Source organism: Triturus cristatus, chromosome 8, assembly GCF_964204655.1.
Source record: "Triturus cristatus chromosome 8, aTriCri1.1, whole genome shotgun sequence".
NCBI classification, from domain to species: domain Eukaryota; kingdom Metazoa; phylum Chordata; class Amphibia; order Caudata; family Salamandridae; genus Triturus; species Triturus cristatus.
Window position 1 is genome coordinate 1,042,707,684 of NC_140591.1, and position 16,120 is coordinate 1,042,723,803.

Genomic DNA, 16,120 nt, shown 5'->3' on the forward strand with positions numbered 1-16,120 from the left:
GGGTAATAGCCGTGATTTCTGGAGGATAGTTATTGCACGGCTTTTTAAAAATCCCTCAGATCCCACAATAGAAACAACGTAGAAGAGGAAGCATGGGTAGCCCATTTTGAGAACATCTTTGCCTCAAGTATAACTCCCCGAACACCACCCATTAATATGGAAACAAACCATCAGGATCCTCTTTCCTTCTCATTTATGGAAGTAAAGAAAAGCTTGATGTTGTGCAGCTCAGGTAAAGCCCCAGGACTGAACGGTGTTCCAATAGACTTTTTTCAAGGAACACCGGAACTATGGGCACCCTTATTAACAAATGTTATGAATAGTATAGTCCGAGTAGGTCCCACACCATCTTGGTCGGCAGGTGTCATCATCCCAATTTATAAACAAGGGGACAGGGCCAATCCCAAAAATTATAGGCCAATTGCCCTGCGGGATACGACAGCAAAACTCATGGACCGGCTTCTCCTCTCTAAGCTAGAGGAATGGGCCAAGGACAATAACATCATAATCCAGGCCCAATATGGGTTCCAGCAGGGAAGGAGCACCATGGACCAGTGCTTGAACTTGGCAATTATAACAGAAAAATACACTAGAATGAAGGAGGGGAAAATATTTGACTTTCATGGACCTGGCGGCAGCGTTCGACTGCGTGGTCCATGAAAAGCTATGGACTATAATGGGGGAAATGGGGGTTGACTAAGTCATATTAAATTGTATTAGACAGATGTATTCCAATGCCACGGCTTCGGTCCGATACACTAAAAATGGGGATTGCACACGTTTATTCAAAATTGCCAGAGGAGTAAAATAGGGATGCATCCTCGCCCCATTTCTCTTCTCCATTTACACAAATGGAGTAGAAAATGCCCTTACCAAGACTACAAGAGACGTCCCTATATTTAATTCGCAACTCCTACCTATTTTGGCGTATGCGGATGATGCGGTGTTGATCACCAGGACGGGGCGTGGTCTTCAACACCTGATATCCTCGCATGTATCCTTAATGAACTCAATAGACCTGAGGGTAAATCACACTAAGTCCTTTGCAGTCATAGTGGGAGCAAGAAAAAGAGATAGAACTCCCTACTTACATGTGGATAAGGAGAGAATAGAGGTGGTTGACTCCTTCCCCTATCTGGGGGTTTTGTTTGACAAGGACTTATCATGGTCAAGGTTAGTGGAAGGAAGAAAGGGTGTAATGGAAAGAAGCCTTTTTGCGGTAAAATCATTCGCTAAAAAATTGGGTGCTAGACCTCTCTTACAGATAAGAAACATCTATCAGGCTAAAGTTAAGGCAGCGGTAACGTATTGGGCTGGAGTGTGGGGTTTTGTAGATACGGGCGCACTCCAAACTATTGACAACAAGTTTTTTAAATCTTTAGTGGGCCTGCCCGTCTCTGCCTCTAACTATATTTAACATTTGGAATTGGGCCTCCCTTACATCGCAGATACAATACAAATGGCCCCCATCCTCCTATAGCACTCAATCTGGCAAAGGGATACAGTGCCGCTGATGCAAACAATAATAAAGAACTGTTTGAACATGGATAACAGCAGGATGTCCAGATGGTTGGGTTATGTAGAAATACTTTTGAATAAAATTGGCCTTTCTCAATTATTTAAAGGTCCATCTTCGTGCAGAAAAGTTTCAAAGCAAAAGGTTAAAAGTATGTTTCTGAAGATGGTTGATTATGAGCGACGGGAGCATTATAAAGAGAAGCATGCAGTTGTAACCTATCGCTCAAATCCCCCACTGACAGAGAGAGGATTTTTCTATCTAGCAGATGTCACCAATGCACAACATAGATTTATATTATTGAGGTTTCGATTGCACATGATTCCACTTATGTTAGGCTACCCGGATAAAACCTATAATCATGTTAATCTCATTTTTTGCCCATGTGATAAACTATCAAATCAAACTGAATTGCACCTGGTTTTATTCTGTAGGCTATATGAGAAGGAAAGGAATGACTATCTAAAACCAATATTAAGGAAATCGAATTTTAATCAATGCCAGGTGGCATTATATTTTTTTAAATGCTATCTGACCCCTTTGTATGTTTTTCGGCAGCTACGTTCTTATGGGCCTGTATGAAAAAAAGAAAGAGGGGGATACCATTAACTTCTGGGTAGGCCACTTGTTAATTATTTTATATCATATGGGGACTGATAGGGTAATGATTGATTTTATGATATGGAAAAGTCTTGATTGTTTTTAAATTTTAACTGTGGATAAAATATGAACTATTTTATTGTCTAAATTGATAACGAATACTGAAAACATGTTTTTATCTTGTGCTTTTATGATAATTTTTTAATTGATCGAATAAAGGATTTGACTATGACTATGACTTCTAGGAAAGTATTTCTGAAAATAGAGGGTCTTCAGCTAGGCTAATGTCGAGCAGAGTCTGACCTTCGATTTTACTTTCCAGGATACAAATTATGGACTTTACCCACTTGTAGAGTCCCACCATCAACTGCACCAACCTTTCCCCCAGAGGTGAGTCTCCCACTAAGGACCTTTGCTTCACCAAGCCACCGTCGTCAAATCTTCCTTCAGACCCAGCCTGCAGTTTAACCCGCCAGCAAATGATCGAGGAAGACTTTTCTCCAGAAAATCCTATGAGTCAGAAGATAAACTTCCACTAGGACACACCTAGTCCCTGTACCCAACCAGCAGAAGCTCGCAGTCATCCTTAAATGTTGCCTTGGACTCAGCCTAGCCTGAAGAGTTAACCATGATTGGTACTTTGTGCTTTGAGCTGCTGTTTTGACTTAAAACTTCAAAAAACATAGCTCTGGCTCCCTACATCTGATTTATTTTGTTTTGCTATCTATTGTTCATTAGATGTGTTTCTAATGTTATAAATTAGAGTGGTATTGGTATAACAATCGTTAATCCTAATTTAAGCCTGTCTTTTCCATACTACAGCTACCAAGGTTTGAGCTCAGGTTTAAATTATTGAGACCTAACTGGATCTTGTATGGAATTATGACATTATTACTTGGTGGGACTCACATCTCCTCCCACTTATAATCTGCATTCTCACAGTTTCATATTAGGTAGTCAACCCATCATGAGACAGCCTCATATCAGATATGTGTCAAGGTATTTCGATCCATATAGCTCCCCCATCTGTACCAAGGTTTATGTAGCAGAGGTTGCATCATCGTAAAACAATCAGATGAGTCATTACAACAAGCAGCATCTTATATCCAAGCTTCCGACCTGGGTAGCAGACCCTTTAGCCAGGCCATTGCTACCTTACATTTTGCCAATAGTAGTAATATGGCATGCGTCGATCGTCTCTCTGCAGTGGTGGTGATGTCAGCGATGTGGTGATTTCAATGCGTCAGTTCCTATGTAGATGTGCTGGTTCCAAGTGTGATGCACAGTCCTGTTCCCTCAGCAGCAGCAATGCATCGATTCTGCTCACGCAGCAAAGAATGTGTTGGTTCTACTGGAGCAAGTACCTGTATCCACTTCCAATGGACCAGGCACAGGAGCAGGGTAAAAGACTTTGATATCCCTGAGTCTTAAAACAGGAGACGAGCCAACATGCCCTTAGAGATCAATCTGAGTTCAAGTCAAAGAGCATTGTCATTGGCTCCAAAACAGCCAATGCATAAAGCCTGTCTGAAAAAACCTCTTCAGCTTAGGAGCAATGATCCATAGTTCAAAAATGGTTGTGGCATAATCCTAACATCTCATTTACAAGGATTTTCATAATCAATCGAGGCTTAGTAATTGGTGCTGACATTTTGACTCAACTGCTGCATCAGGTAGTTATAGACCTTGCACAAGAGTCTTCATCAGGACGGTATTGAAGGATTATAGGGGCAAACTACAAGAGAATACCTTCATTAGTACCTAGTCAATCATGAAAGGTAAAAGCTCTCTCTTAATGCCAAGCCAACATATAAACAGGTTAGTACCTATAGTGGTGCAGCCCTTTGGTGACTAACGGGAAAAAGGCTCCCATCACAAAAGGGTATTGAAGTATTCCAATCATTCTGGAATGATTTGAGCCAATGAGAATAAAATAATTTTGAATTTCCTTTGTGCCTCTATTTTCTTTTTCCTTTACCATTTTGCATTTGAGCACTGTCACAAACACTTTTTCACACCCTTTAGGACAACCTTGACATAAATGTATTAAAATGTAGAATATTTTTTAGGAGATCATTTGAATTTATCTCTATATGAAAACTCTACGTGTGTTTTTTCATATGTTTCTCTCTCAACATTATAATACACAGATTAATAGTGTATTCTTTTCTTTATCTTTGAATTAATTGCCAATAGGACCATTCTGTTACATGTACTAATTTTTCTAAAAGTCACATTTTTAAAATAGTATTGATAAATGGAATTTTGGCAGCAAAGAGGATTTATCATTACCATTCCAATGATATGAAACATGATAGAACTACTCCTTCTCAATCAGGAATTACAGCTTAGAAGTGTAATAAGGAATTCCCAATGTTAACCTTTGAGAGAGGTAGTCCTCAGCGTAGCAGTAACAGTACATGTCCTACATTTTAATTACACAGTACCCTGCCCTATAGGCTAACTATGGCCTACTTTAGGGATTACTTATATGTAATAAAAAGGGAGTTTGAGGCATGGTAAGTGGTTTTTAAATGTCAAGTTGATATGGCAGTGTAAACTGCACACACAGGCTCTTAAGTGGCAGGCCTGAGACATGTATAAAGAAGTGCTACTTGTGTGGGTAGGACGATCAGTGCCTTAGGCTCATAGTAGCATTTAATTTAACAGACCCTGGGCATATGCAATGCACTCTATTAGGGACTCACAGATAAATAAAAAATGCCAGTTGTGGATAAGTCAATCCAACCATGTTTAGGGGGAAGTACATGCACTTTAGCACTGGTTGGCAGTGGTAAAGTGTTCAGAATCCAAAGATTAACAAAAAGTATGCAGCAAAATTGGAGGCAAGCAGGCAAAGCATTTAGTGGAAGACCACCCTATAGCTGTCAAGTCTAACAGTTTGGTAGTGACACAATGATCTCAAATTCCAATAAGACATGGAAATGATCAGAAATCAGATGTGGGACATTTTTAACATCAGAAAGCCAGTGACTGATCTCTTAACCAGCAAACCATTTATCTAATTGTGAGTGAATGTCATGCACAGAAGAGAAAAAGAAAAACATGTTGGGCCTTTTTTATAGCTCCAAGCATTTAAGAGATTGCATGCATCTGAAAAAAAATGAGGGTGGGGCCTAACCAGTCTGTCATGGTAGTAGTGGGCCTGTTCCAAAAGTATGGCGTCTAGGGCTAAAGTAGAATTCCCACAACATAATGCCATGGATTTGCCATGTTGTTCCAATATCAGTTTCCGATATTCAAAAATTGACTGGTGACCATTACCAACCTACCTTCGGGTTAGAGTACAGATGTTACTGTCTTCCTTATAAGAACGGCATCTTCTCTTACGTATGAGTTGAAGGGAGCAAAATATGACAATTGGGCCCATTTAGAGGCAAAGGTCTGAGGCTTCCTAGGTCAAGGTGTATCTCCTGCAGGAGCACAACATCTATTTTTAGCATTTCCAGCTAAGCCATTCCAGCCTGTCCTTTTTAGGATAATTAGGACCACTGACGTTTTACATTGCACGCCCACTATTGTCCAACCTGAGCCCCATACCATAGGAAATACTTTTTGAAAGACAAATTTAGTGTGGTGATCATTGTTTGTGAATAAGCAAAGCACAGACATATCTAATTGCAGCATAGTAAGAAACAAAAACTACCCAACACTCCACCCCAACCTTCCTTCCACTCATGCAGTAAACCCCAATCTGCTGTGTAGAGATCCAAAACAGTTTAAACCATAACAACATCACATGCAAACTTTGAGGAATGCACATTCAGTTTTGTGCTGCCCCGACCATCAGTGTTAATCCACACCTCGCATGTTACAGTAGAAGAGATGTGTTATAGCTAGTGGATCTATAAGACCCAAGATTCAGTATCAACTTTTAAAATTGAGCACCATTACCAAGAGCCACAATATGGCCACCTGAGACTCACATAAAAAACACATTGTGATATATAACCAATAAACATATATTTATTATATAAATCCATAGGGAGAGGTTCACTTTACATCACTTAAGTGGGCCTGAGTAGCAGCTGGCTCCTCCGGTATAGCAGAGTAGATTTATCCCCATGCCAGCAGACACAAACGTGAAAAATAAAATGATAGTAAAACAGTTTTATTATTATTTTATTTTTCTTCACAGAGCCCAGTCTTGGTGGCAGGGCCATACTTACCAGAGCACTGCAGGAAGCAGGGAGGAGGAGTGTTGCTGGTGCACATGTTGGTTTGGCTGGCTGTCTTAGGAGGGCCAAACCCACGTGTGTGGTGAGATCTCTCCAACGCGAACTGCGTTGCTGGGTGGAGAACAGTAGGCACAGGCTCCCAGTCCCCACTGGAGCGCAAAACCAGGCAACTCAGGCCAATTCCTGTGCTTCTCTCATGCTGAGTAATAGTTTTACCAGCATGAGAGCAGCATCTGGATTAGCAGTAGGGGCTTCTGGGAGCCTCAGTCTGTGCACTAGCAGAGTAGCAGAAGCGAAGCAAGCGGCAAGTAAGTTCTTTTTTTGTTTTTTGTATTGTTACTGTCCCCCTGTGCTGCCCCATCACTTTCACCTGATACTAGCCACCACTGGACCTGAGAGCTCCATAAAGACTCTGGGAAATTTTAGGATTTTTTTTCCTTTCAGTAACTTTCTTGCAGAACTTTAAGCTAACGTTCACAAATGTCAGTAGCGACTTTTGGAAAAGACCACGAGTGTGGCAGGATGTAGCATAGCTAAAGGCAGGAATTTCTTGGCATCAGTAAACTACCATGTTGCCTCTGGAACTACTGCAGTAAAGGCAGAGAAAAATTAGATTTTGATCCCTATGTAATCTATTCCACCACTTTCCCTAGCCAGTCTTAAATCTAATCCTTATCTCTATACTTCAAGAGTCTAGTAGTGATAGGGTGCGCCCAAGGACAGTCTGGTAGTCAGGGATCTGTGCACCTGTTTCATAATAAACATTCCAATAACTGTTCCCTTAAAACAATATCAAATACTAGTGTTAATTCTGTGTTTTAGAAAGCAGTAAATCTTGCAATCCAAAATATACAAGTATTATTTCCCCTCACTTCTAAGGAGCTTATTTATAAGGCCCTTGCGCCACTTTTGCGTCATTTGTAAAATGGGAAAAGTGACGTAAAAGTGGCGCAAGGGGCTTGTAAATCTGCCCCTAAATCTTCACTTTTTACATTGATACTACAAAGATATTTCAAGAGAAATAAGCAAATCTTTAGAGAAATTAACACCATGTTCGAGGTTCAATCTGTGTTACTCTGCCTTATCCCGTACATTTGCCTAGCTATCCAAGGCTCTCCTTCATTTGGTCTAACCACATGGCCTTCATATCTGTCTTATGGTCAATTGTCTTGAAATTGTTTTTCTTATTTATAAAATATTTTACATGTTATTCATTGGCGAGATTGAATTATCACATCAGATTTGCCCTGGTTCACCCAAGCTGAGTCCATGACATCCATCACTTTCTTATTTTCCTGCCATCATATGTGAGCTAGGTCTGTCTGTTATCGCTTTTCCCCTTGAAACACTGAGCAAAATGTATTAAAGCTTGAAAAACCTGATTGTCTTTAGTACGCAGGGGCCGCTGCTGCCCAGAGGCAGGGTTTGTTATATATAAATTCAATCACAATTTTATTGACATTAAGCATTGGATTTAACCAGGAAAGGCTTTGTCTTACAGAATTAATACAGCCATCCAGACCCAGATAAGTAACATGCAGGGTAGATGCCATTGCCTTATGTGGGTAGGTTTAGGTGGCCCCAGTGGTCGAAGTGGGAGGGATCGTCAGGGCACGGTGTGCCCCTACTTTTTACATTTATTTAAATGAATCCATTCCCCTACATTTGTATTTTAAAAATGCATCCCAGGATGGCAGAAATTGCCAAGGCCTATAGATAAAGCTCTGCAGTTTGGGGACGGGAGGGGTGGAGAGTTACGGAAAAGGACTCTGGGGCATATTATCAAGAATCAGCATTAAAATTATCACCGCTTTAGCGGCAGAAAACTGCCGCTAAAGCGGCGATAATGGGCTTAATAATATGCCCTTGAGAATTCCCATAGAAGCCCATGTTCTGGTGTCAACATGGGCTTCTATGGGAATTCTCTGCGGCATATTATCAAAACCATTATCGCCACTTTAGCGGCCGTTTTCTGCTGCTAAAATGGCGATAATGTTAACGCCGTGCTTGATAATATGCCCCTCTATCTTTATCTTCCTGCCCAGAGAAGATAAGGACAGCGCCTACCATTCTCTTTCCTTCTCTTTTTTCCTCTTTTTATGTCCCTGTGTTACTCCTCACTTGCTGAAAACTGTGATTTCGAGAACCGGCTCTTACCCTCTCTTTTCTCTCCTTTCCTTCATTTGTACTCCTGTGAAATGGATCCAAAAAGAAGAAACACTTTTGCTAGAAATGTAGGGGCATTTTATCAAGCATGGAGTTAAAATTATCGCCGCTTTAGCGGCAGAAAACTGCCGCTAAAGCGGCGATAATGGGCTTGATAATATGCACTTGACAATTCCAATAGAAGCCCATATTGTCACCAAAACATGGGCTTCTATGGGAATTCTCAAGGGCATATTATCAAGCCATTATCGCTAAAGCGGCGATAATTTTAACTCTGTTTCTTGATAATATGCCCCGTAGTTCTTTCTAAAATGTTTCTTTTCCTAAGTGCAGCCTCTGGACAGAGATAACACAAGGTTCAAAATAAAAAAAAAAAATGACTAAATAAAGCAAGACAGGTTGGTCGTAAAGTGGCCAGATTGGATTTATTCACGCTCAATTACATTAGCGCCACTTTACAGAGTTTGCCAGTGAAGCGCTACTTTTGTTTTCTCATCTTTCTGTGAACAGCATTGTTTCCAAGATGGGGAAGTGCAACATTCCTGGAGATGCTGCAATACCTGGTTGATTCATGGAGTGGAAAACATTGAATGTGATCCTTATCAGCTATATTTCTTATTTTAGTCTATAAAATGCGTACTTTGGCTATGTATTCACAGATGTGGTCTTTTTAAACCATACTCCTTACATTTTGTAAGAATATAAGTAATGGACATTGAAACGGGTCCCTTCATGGCCCTGTAGTCATGTCCTTAACCTTGCAGGCAAAAACACTTACTGATTTCTGAAGAATGACTGTAAAAGCGATAAGGTAACAATGTTGTTTCTGCTTACATTTCACATACTTTACTAAATCTTGCACTCCTTATGAGTGTTTGCTTTTTCCAGGATGTTGTTACTTTTTTTTCCTTTCAGGCAGCATATTACTTTTGTTCAGTGAATAATTTGAATTGAGTTGCATCCAGGTGTTCATAGGGGGCACAATTGGGTTGTAGATGAAGGCAGTGTGAGTTTCTTTCAGTGGGGCAGTATGGTGTTCAGTAGGGAAGAGGATGTGGCACTATGGCCAGAGCTGCCGCATTTGGAACTGGGGAACAAGTTTCAAACTTCATGACCAGTCCACCAGACCACTCTCGTGTGGGAGCACATTCCCATGCTAGACATTAGGAGGTCCTGCTTGACCTTAGAAGCCCTGGTGTCTTAGCACCAGCAGGTGGACCCTAGGGGTCCCAAGTGTGGGTTTAACCATGAAGACCTGTCCACCACAATCCATACTGAAGTTCACCTACAGTCCTGCAGGCAGGCCTACAAAATACCACACCCTAGAGCAGCAGTGGCTCTGTTACTGAGGTAACAGGAGCATTGAGGCCAGTCCGCCTCATCCATTGGTACCTTTATTGGCCTTGTTTCAGCAGTAGTAGTGCAACTCACCAGGGATTGAAAACGCGGGATTTGCACACACACCAAACTATGTTTGCAAGCTTCACAATTTCTCTGCTTCATGCACAAGCACTTTTAACCTGTGTTGTCTGCTTTCGGGCCACTGTGATTATGCAGCAATAGAGGACAAAATTATGTCGCAATGTTGACTAAATTATGCGGCAAAAGAAAGGCTGCATCGCAATGCGGTATAGTTTCTCAAATACTAATAATTGAGATGTTTTGCTCTTTCTGGCCAAACCTCTGACTCCGTCCACTGACCCAATCCCCATGTTATTCTCACCCTCTGATTCTCCGCCCACAGTACCCCTAATCTGTTTCCCTACTTCGAACACTGGGTGGCCCCCGTTTTAAAGCAGTCTTAAGGAAGATATATGAGCCATGCACTTACTCACAGGAGCCTGCTAGACAAGGAACCACAAGTATCCAGCTAATGATACGAATGGCAGGATTTAAGTTCTAGTAACTTGACATCGTTCTGTAATCATCTGTTGATTTGGGTTGTGTGTCTCCCTGAGTGTCAGGTCATAAAGCTGACAGTGTGCAGGTAGACCAGGTCCCAGCGGCACACAGCGGTTGGCCTCTTCTACCAGGCCATGTTCCTGCAAATCAAGATGGTGGCTAGTTTTATTCAAATTGCATGGTGCCAGAGATGCGCCTCAAAAGCATGTACTCAACCCTGGGCAGCACCAGATGGCTTTTGCATCCATTAAAGTGAAGGAGAGCTGGTAGGCACTGATTTTATGGGCAGATTCCCACCTGCCTAAGTCTGGGCCTTGGTTGCCCCCAGCAAAGCTTCCCACTATATCAGATCCACAGTATGAACCTCTCATTAGAGCACAGTAGAGATTTGACCACTGGGGTGTAGTTATGAGCCTGGATGCCTCTTCACTAAGATAAGAGGAGATATGGTTGGAAAATTAAGTGCAAAATAGGCCCCCTCAAGAAAGCCACTGGCAGACAACACGTCAAGAAAGCAAGCTGGTTCACCCCATGCTTCAAGAGTCTAGACCCACCTTTAGATGGCTCAAGAAGACATGGAGGGAAAACAAAACCCGGAAGCCAAAGCCGCCTTCAAAGCAGCCACCACCACACACCTCCACCTCATCAAAACCACAAGGAAGAAGACCCTCCAAGACAGAATCACTAACAATGCACACAATAGCAAAGACCTCTTCAGCATCATTAAGGAGTTCACCAACCCCAACAGCGAGGTCACAGACATCCCACCCTCCAAAGACCTCTGCAACAGACTCCGCACCTTCTTCTACCAACAAATCAAGAAAATCTATGACAACTTTGACACCCAGGACCACCCACTGTGCCAGCAACTACAACATCCGATGCCAACCCTCCCCCGACTGACTCTGCACAGCTGGGACCGACTCACCACTGATGACACTATAAAGACCTTGAAAAGCATCCACTCTGGAGCACTTTCGCACCCCAACCCGCACCACATTTTCCACAGAGCTGCCTCTGTCATCATTCCAAAGCTATGCTGAACCATCAACTGCTCCCTCGAGACTGCAACCTTTCCCGATGACTGGAAACACACCAAGATCAACCCCCTCCAGAAGAAACCCTCTGCAGACCCAACAGACCACAAGAACATCAGCCCCATCTCCCTGCTCCCCTTCCCAGCCAAAGTCATTGAAAAAGCCATCAACGCCCAGCTCACCAACTTTATTGAAACCAACCGTATCGTAGACATCTCCCAATCCGGATTACGAAGCAATCATTGCACCAAGACCACCCTCCTCACTGCCACCAACGACATCCACTCCCTCCTTGACCAGGGAGAAACTACGGCCCTCGTCCTACTGGACCTCTAGGTGGCCTTCGACACCCTCTTCCACCACACCCTAGCCACAAGAGTCCAGAATTTCTGGTATCTGAGACAAGACCCTAAATTGGATCTGCTCCTTCCTCACCTGCAGAACACAACAGGTTAGACTCCCACCATGCCTCTTGAAACTGACAAGGATCAGCTGAAGAGTACCCTCAGCCCTACCCTCTTCAACATCTACATGACACCCCTCACAGCCATCATCAGGAACCACGGGTTCAACATCGTCACTTATGCCGACGACACCCAGCTGATCCTCTCACTCACCAAGGAACCCATTGTCGGCAGGAACAACTTCCACAAAGGAATGAAAACTGTCACCGCCTGGATGAATGACAGCTGCCTGAAGCTCAACTCAGACAAAACAAAAGTCCTCATCCTGGGAGCCTCCCCTCCACTTGGAAGGAATCCTGCTGGGCCTCTGCTCTAGGAAGTCCCCTTACCCCGACAAACCACACATGAAATCTCAGCACCGTTCTGGACTCCTCACTCACAATGGACAGCCAGATAAACACTGTCTCCTCAAACTGCTTCAGCACACTCCACCTGCTGCGAAAGACCTTCAACTGGATCCCCACCAGATCCAGGAAGACAGTCACCCATGACCCTCATCAGCAGCAGACTCGACTACAGCAATGTACTATACACCTGTGTCACCCAGTCTCCTCCAAAGACTCCAGAATGGCCAGAATGCAGCATCAAGACTAATCCTCAACATCCCCCTCGCAGCCACATCACTCAACACCTCTGCAACCTCCACTGGCTCCCATTTGACAAAAGAAGAAGCTTCAAACTCCTCCCCCACGCATACAAGGCCCTTCACGATGCCTGACCTGCATACCTGAATCACCGCCTCACATTCCACGTACCCAACAGACACCTCCGCTCTGCCCAGCTTTCCCTGGCTACTGTCCCACGAATCCACAAGGCCAGAATCAGAAGAATGTAATTTTCCTTCCTTGCCTCCGAGACATGGAACACCCTGCCCATTCACCTTATGTAATCCCCCTTTCTGACGCAATTCAGGAAGGACTTTAAAACCTGGCTCTTCGTATGAACTCAGCACCTAGCCTGATCCACTGCGCCCCCCACCCCCCCAGTGCCTTGAGATCGTCACGGGTGAGTAGCTGCGCTTTACAAGCTCTGATTGATTGATTGATTGATTGATTGATTAAGGCAGCCATCCCATTTGGAATCTGTACACACCCCCGGCTATAAAGTTATCGTAGCTGGGCGAACTTGATATTTCTAGGATGACTACAGACAGATTTGGTGACTTGGCAGAGCTCATGTCAAAAGCACCTAGCACATACATAGAGATGGATTTTGGGTGAACCTCCTATAGGGGCTGCTTCTTTGAATTGTCTTTCACATTTGGCTCTGATGACCTAAAAACTGCACACTCTGTATTTTCTGTTATGTAATCTGGGCAATATTTGTGTGGCATCACCTCACATGAAACAAGCAGTGCATTGCAGGGAGGAGAATAGAGGTTACTTGTGGTTGCACCAATGGTTAGAGTGCAATTTCAGTTTACTAGGCGATCCCTCCAGCTTGTTCACTGATACAGCACATCTGGGGAATCCCAGTTACTTGCAAGGGGATTTCCCTCATCTAATATGGCACCCACATTCTGCATTGACACAACAGTCTTCTTAGGTAAGTGAATCCTCCTCAGAATCCAATGGGATTGCCGACGGGGAAGTCGAAGTTTTCAAGGTTCCAAGATTTGATTAGTGTTTGCCATATTTCTTATTCTGTCTAACGCAAAACATTATGCTATATTTAGAACTAGACCTTATATGCACGTGGGATCTTGCACATGTAAACAAATACTGTTGCCAAAAGGTCTTGCCTTGACTGCAATTTGTGCTTCTCTCATTGCCAATCTCCATAATAAGTGCTTCTCTCCTAGCCAATCTCCATAGTTTTTCTCTAAGGAACTCACAGATAATACCTTTTCCCTTGGAGTCCTTTTACACTGGCCAGAGTGTTACCATGGGAAGGGAGTAGAGGGGCAGATAATTGAAACCACTCACTGGTCTGAACGAGGGTCCCCTCTTAAACTCTGGGATTAGTTTACATAATAGATTCGCTGCCCTGTCGAATTTGGAGGCATGTGACTGACTATTTCTCTCATCCCCCAAATTACCAACTAGGGCAACTACTGCGGCCCTTGCAGAGATTAGTCCACTGGAGATCCCACCTATTATACTACCCACTGAGAAGGCCCCTGTAGTCGTAAATCTAGCATCCAGTGTTCAGGAACACGTGCAGGTCTCGCCAACTTGTATGAATGACATTGAGGGATCTAGGCCTAATATGTTATCGTGAAACGTGGCAGGTTTAGCTTCCAAAATAGCTAACCCCCACTGGATAAATAAGTGACAATCTATGGAGGTAGTATTCTTTCAGGAGACTTGGGCTAAAGACCCAATCTTTTTTCCTGGGTTTCGCACCTTCCATTCTCCAGCAATTCCATCAGTCTCTGGAAGGGCAAAGGGGGGCTTACTCACCTTAATCTCAAACACTATACCTCTCCAAATCAAGTAGGTTGGTCCCCCACATCCTCATTTTCAGAATTTCGAGATGGGCAGTAGGAAACAGGACATTTGGACAATTGTTAATTTTTATAATAACGAGTTTGGGAGGAATTTGAGGCTAGTTGCTAGACGCACTAGCACTGGAGATTGAGAAATTGTACAAGGGAAAAAAAGGGGGGTAGTGTAAACCATTTATGGGTGGGGGATTTTAATGTTCTCCTTTGCAAGTTTAATGGGACCAGGGTATGTGGAGTAGAAGACTCATAGTAATCTCCTCTCACACTTTATACACGAGTATGGTGAAATTTTGGATAGTTTGTTATATAAGTGGAATTTGTGCTTAATAAATGAAGCAAAAGAGGAAGGACAAGGGACCACTTTTAGAAGTGGCACCCAAGAGTCTACTATAGACTTAATTTTAGCCTCGGTACATCTACATGGGAAAGTGGCCCATACAAGCACCTGATTTTCCTCCCACAGTGACCACGCCATGTTATCTATTCACTTAAGCAGCCTATCCAAATCTAAAGAGCACAACAAGGTTGTAGAAGGTGTAAGCTTGTCTAGGAAAAATGGTTATCAACTGAAGTGGTCACAGGCACAAAAACTAAATCTAGGCCCCGAAATCCTAGTCCAAGTAAAAGAGGAAATACTGGTAGAGAACTCATCGCCTTTATTCTTGGTTACCCAGTTCATTGTCCTTTTGGAGAAAGTAAAAGTAGCACTTACTTGGGTCAAGTTACCAAATGCTACCACTAATGCTGGGTGGTTTGATACAGTCTGCGCCACAGCAAGAAAAGCCCTCGTAAATGCCCTAAATACCCATCCTAGAGACTCCTCTTTGATTTCCGTGTCACGCAAAGATTATAAACTAGCGAGGAGGGCAAGAGAGAAAGATCTTAGGGCGCAGGCATGGGCAGATCTCGAGCAAGCAGCTATCTCTGGCAGTAGCGGAAACTTCTGGAAAATTGTGAATGCCCCACATTTTAAAGACACCAGTGATCCTACATTAGACGTGAATGTAGATGAAGAGGCATGGATGAGACATTTTGAAGGAATATTTGGTCTATCAACCTCCCCAAACCCACTATTATCTTGTCCAGAGCCTTTACTGCAGGGAGGGCTAACTTTCTCTGTATCATAGATCAGAATGGCGTTGGTATCCTTTACCCCCCGTAAGGCGCCGGGGCCAGATGGAGTCCCAATTGACCTCTTTCAGCAGAATTACGATATGTGAGTTCCTTTACTTACAAATATTTTTAATAGCATTCAGATAGTAGGCCCGCTTTTCTCTTGGAACCAGAGTGTAATTGTGCCTATTTATAAAAAAGGGGAGAGGGGGTCTCCAAAGAATTATCGCCCCATAACGCACATCAATACCACTGCTAAACTTATGGGACGGGTTCTTTTGGCCAGATTGGAAGATTGGGCCGAATCCCATAATATTTTTATGAAGGCGCAATATGGGTTCCGTAGAAGAATGGAGATGGTCGACCAGTGCTTAAACCTCTCCCTAACCATAGGGAAATATACTAAGGCAAAAGGCGGGAAGCTCTATATGGCCTTCATGGACCTAACATCAGCCTTCGATTGTGTGTCACACTCAAGGCTGTGGTCCATGATGGAGGGTATGGGTATCGATCCGCCGATAATTGCATTTATTCGTCAGCTGTATGCCAATGCCACTGCTTGTGTAAGGTGTGACAGGAAGGAGGAGTGCACTCGCTTCTTTCAAATCGAAAAGGGAGTAAGACAGGGGGGTGTTCTTGCACCATTCCTTTTTTCCATCTATACGAACGCGGTAGAG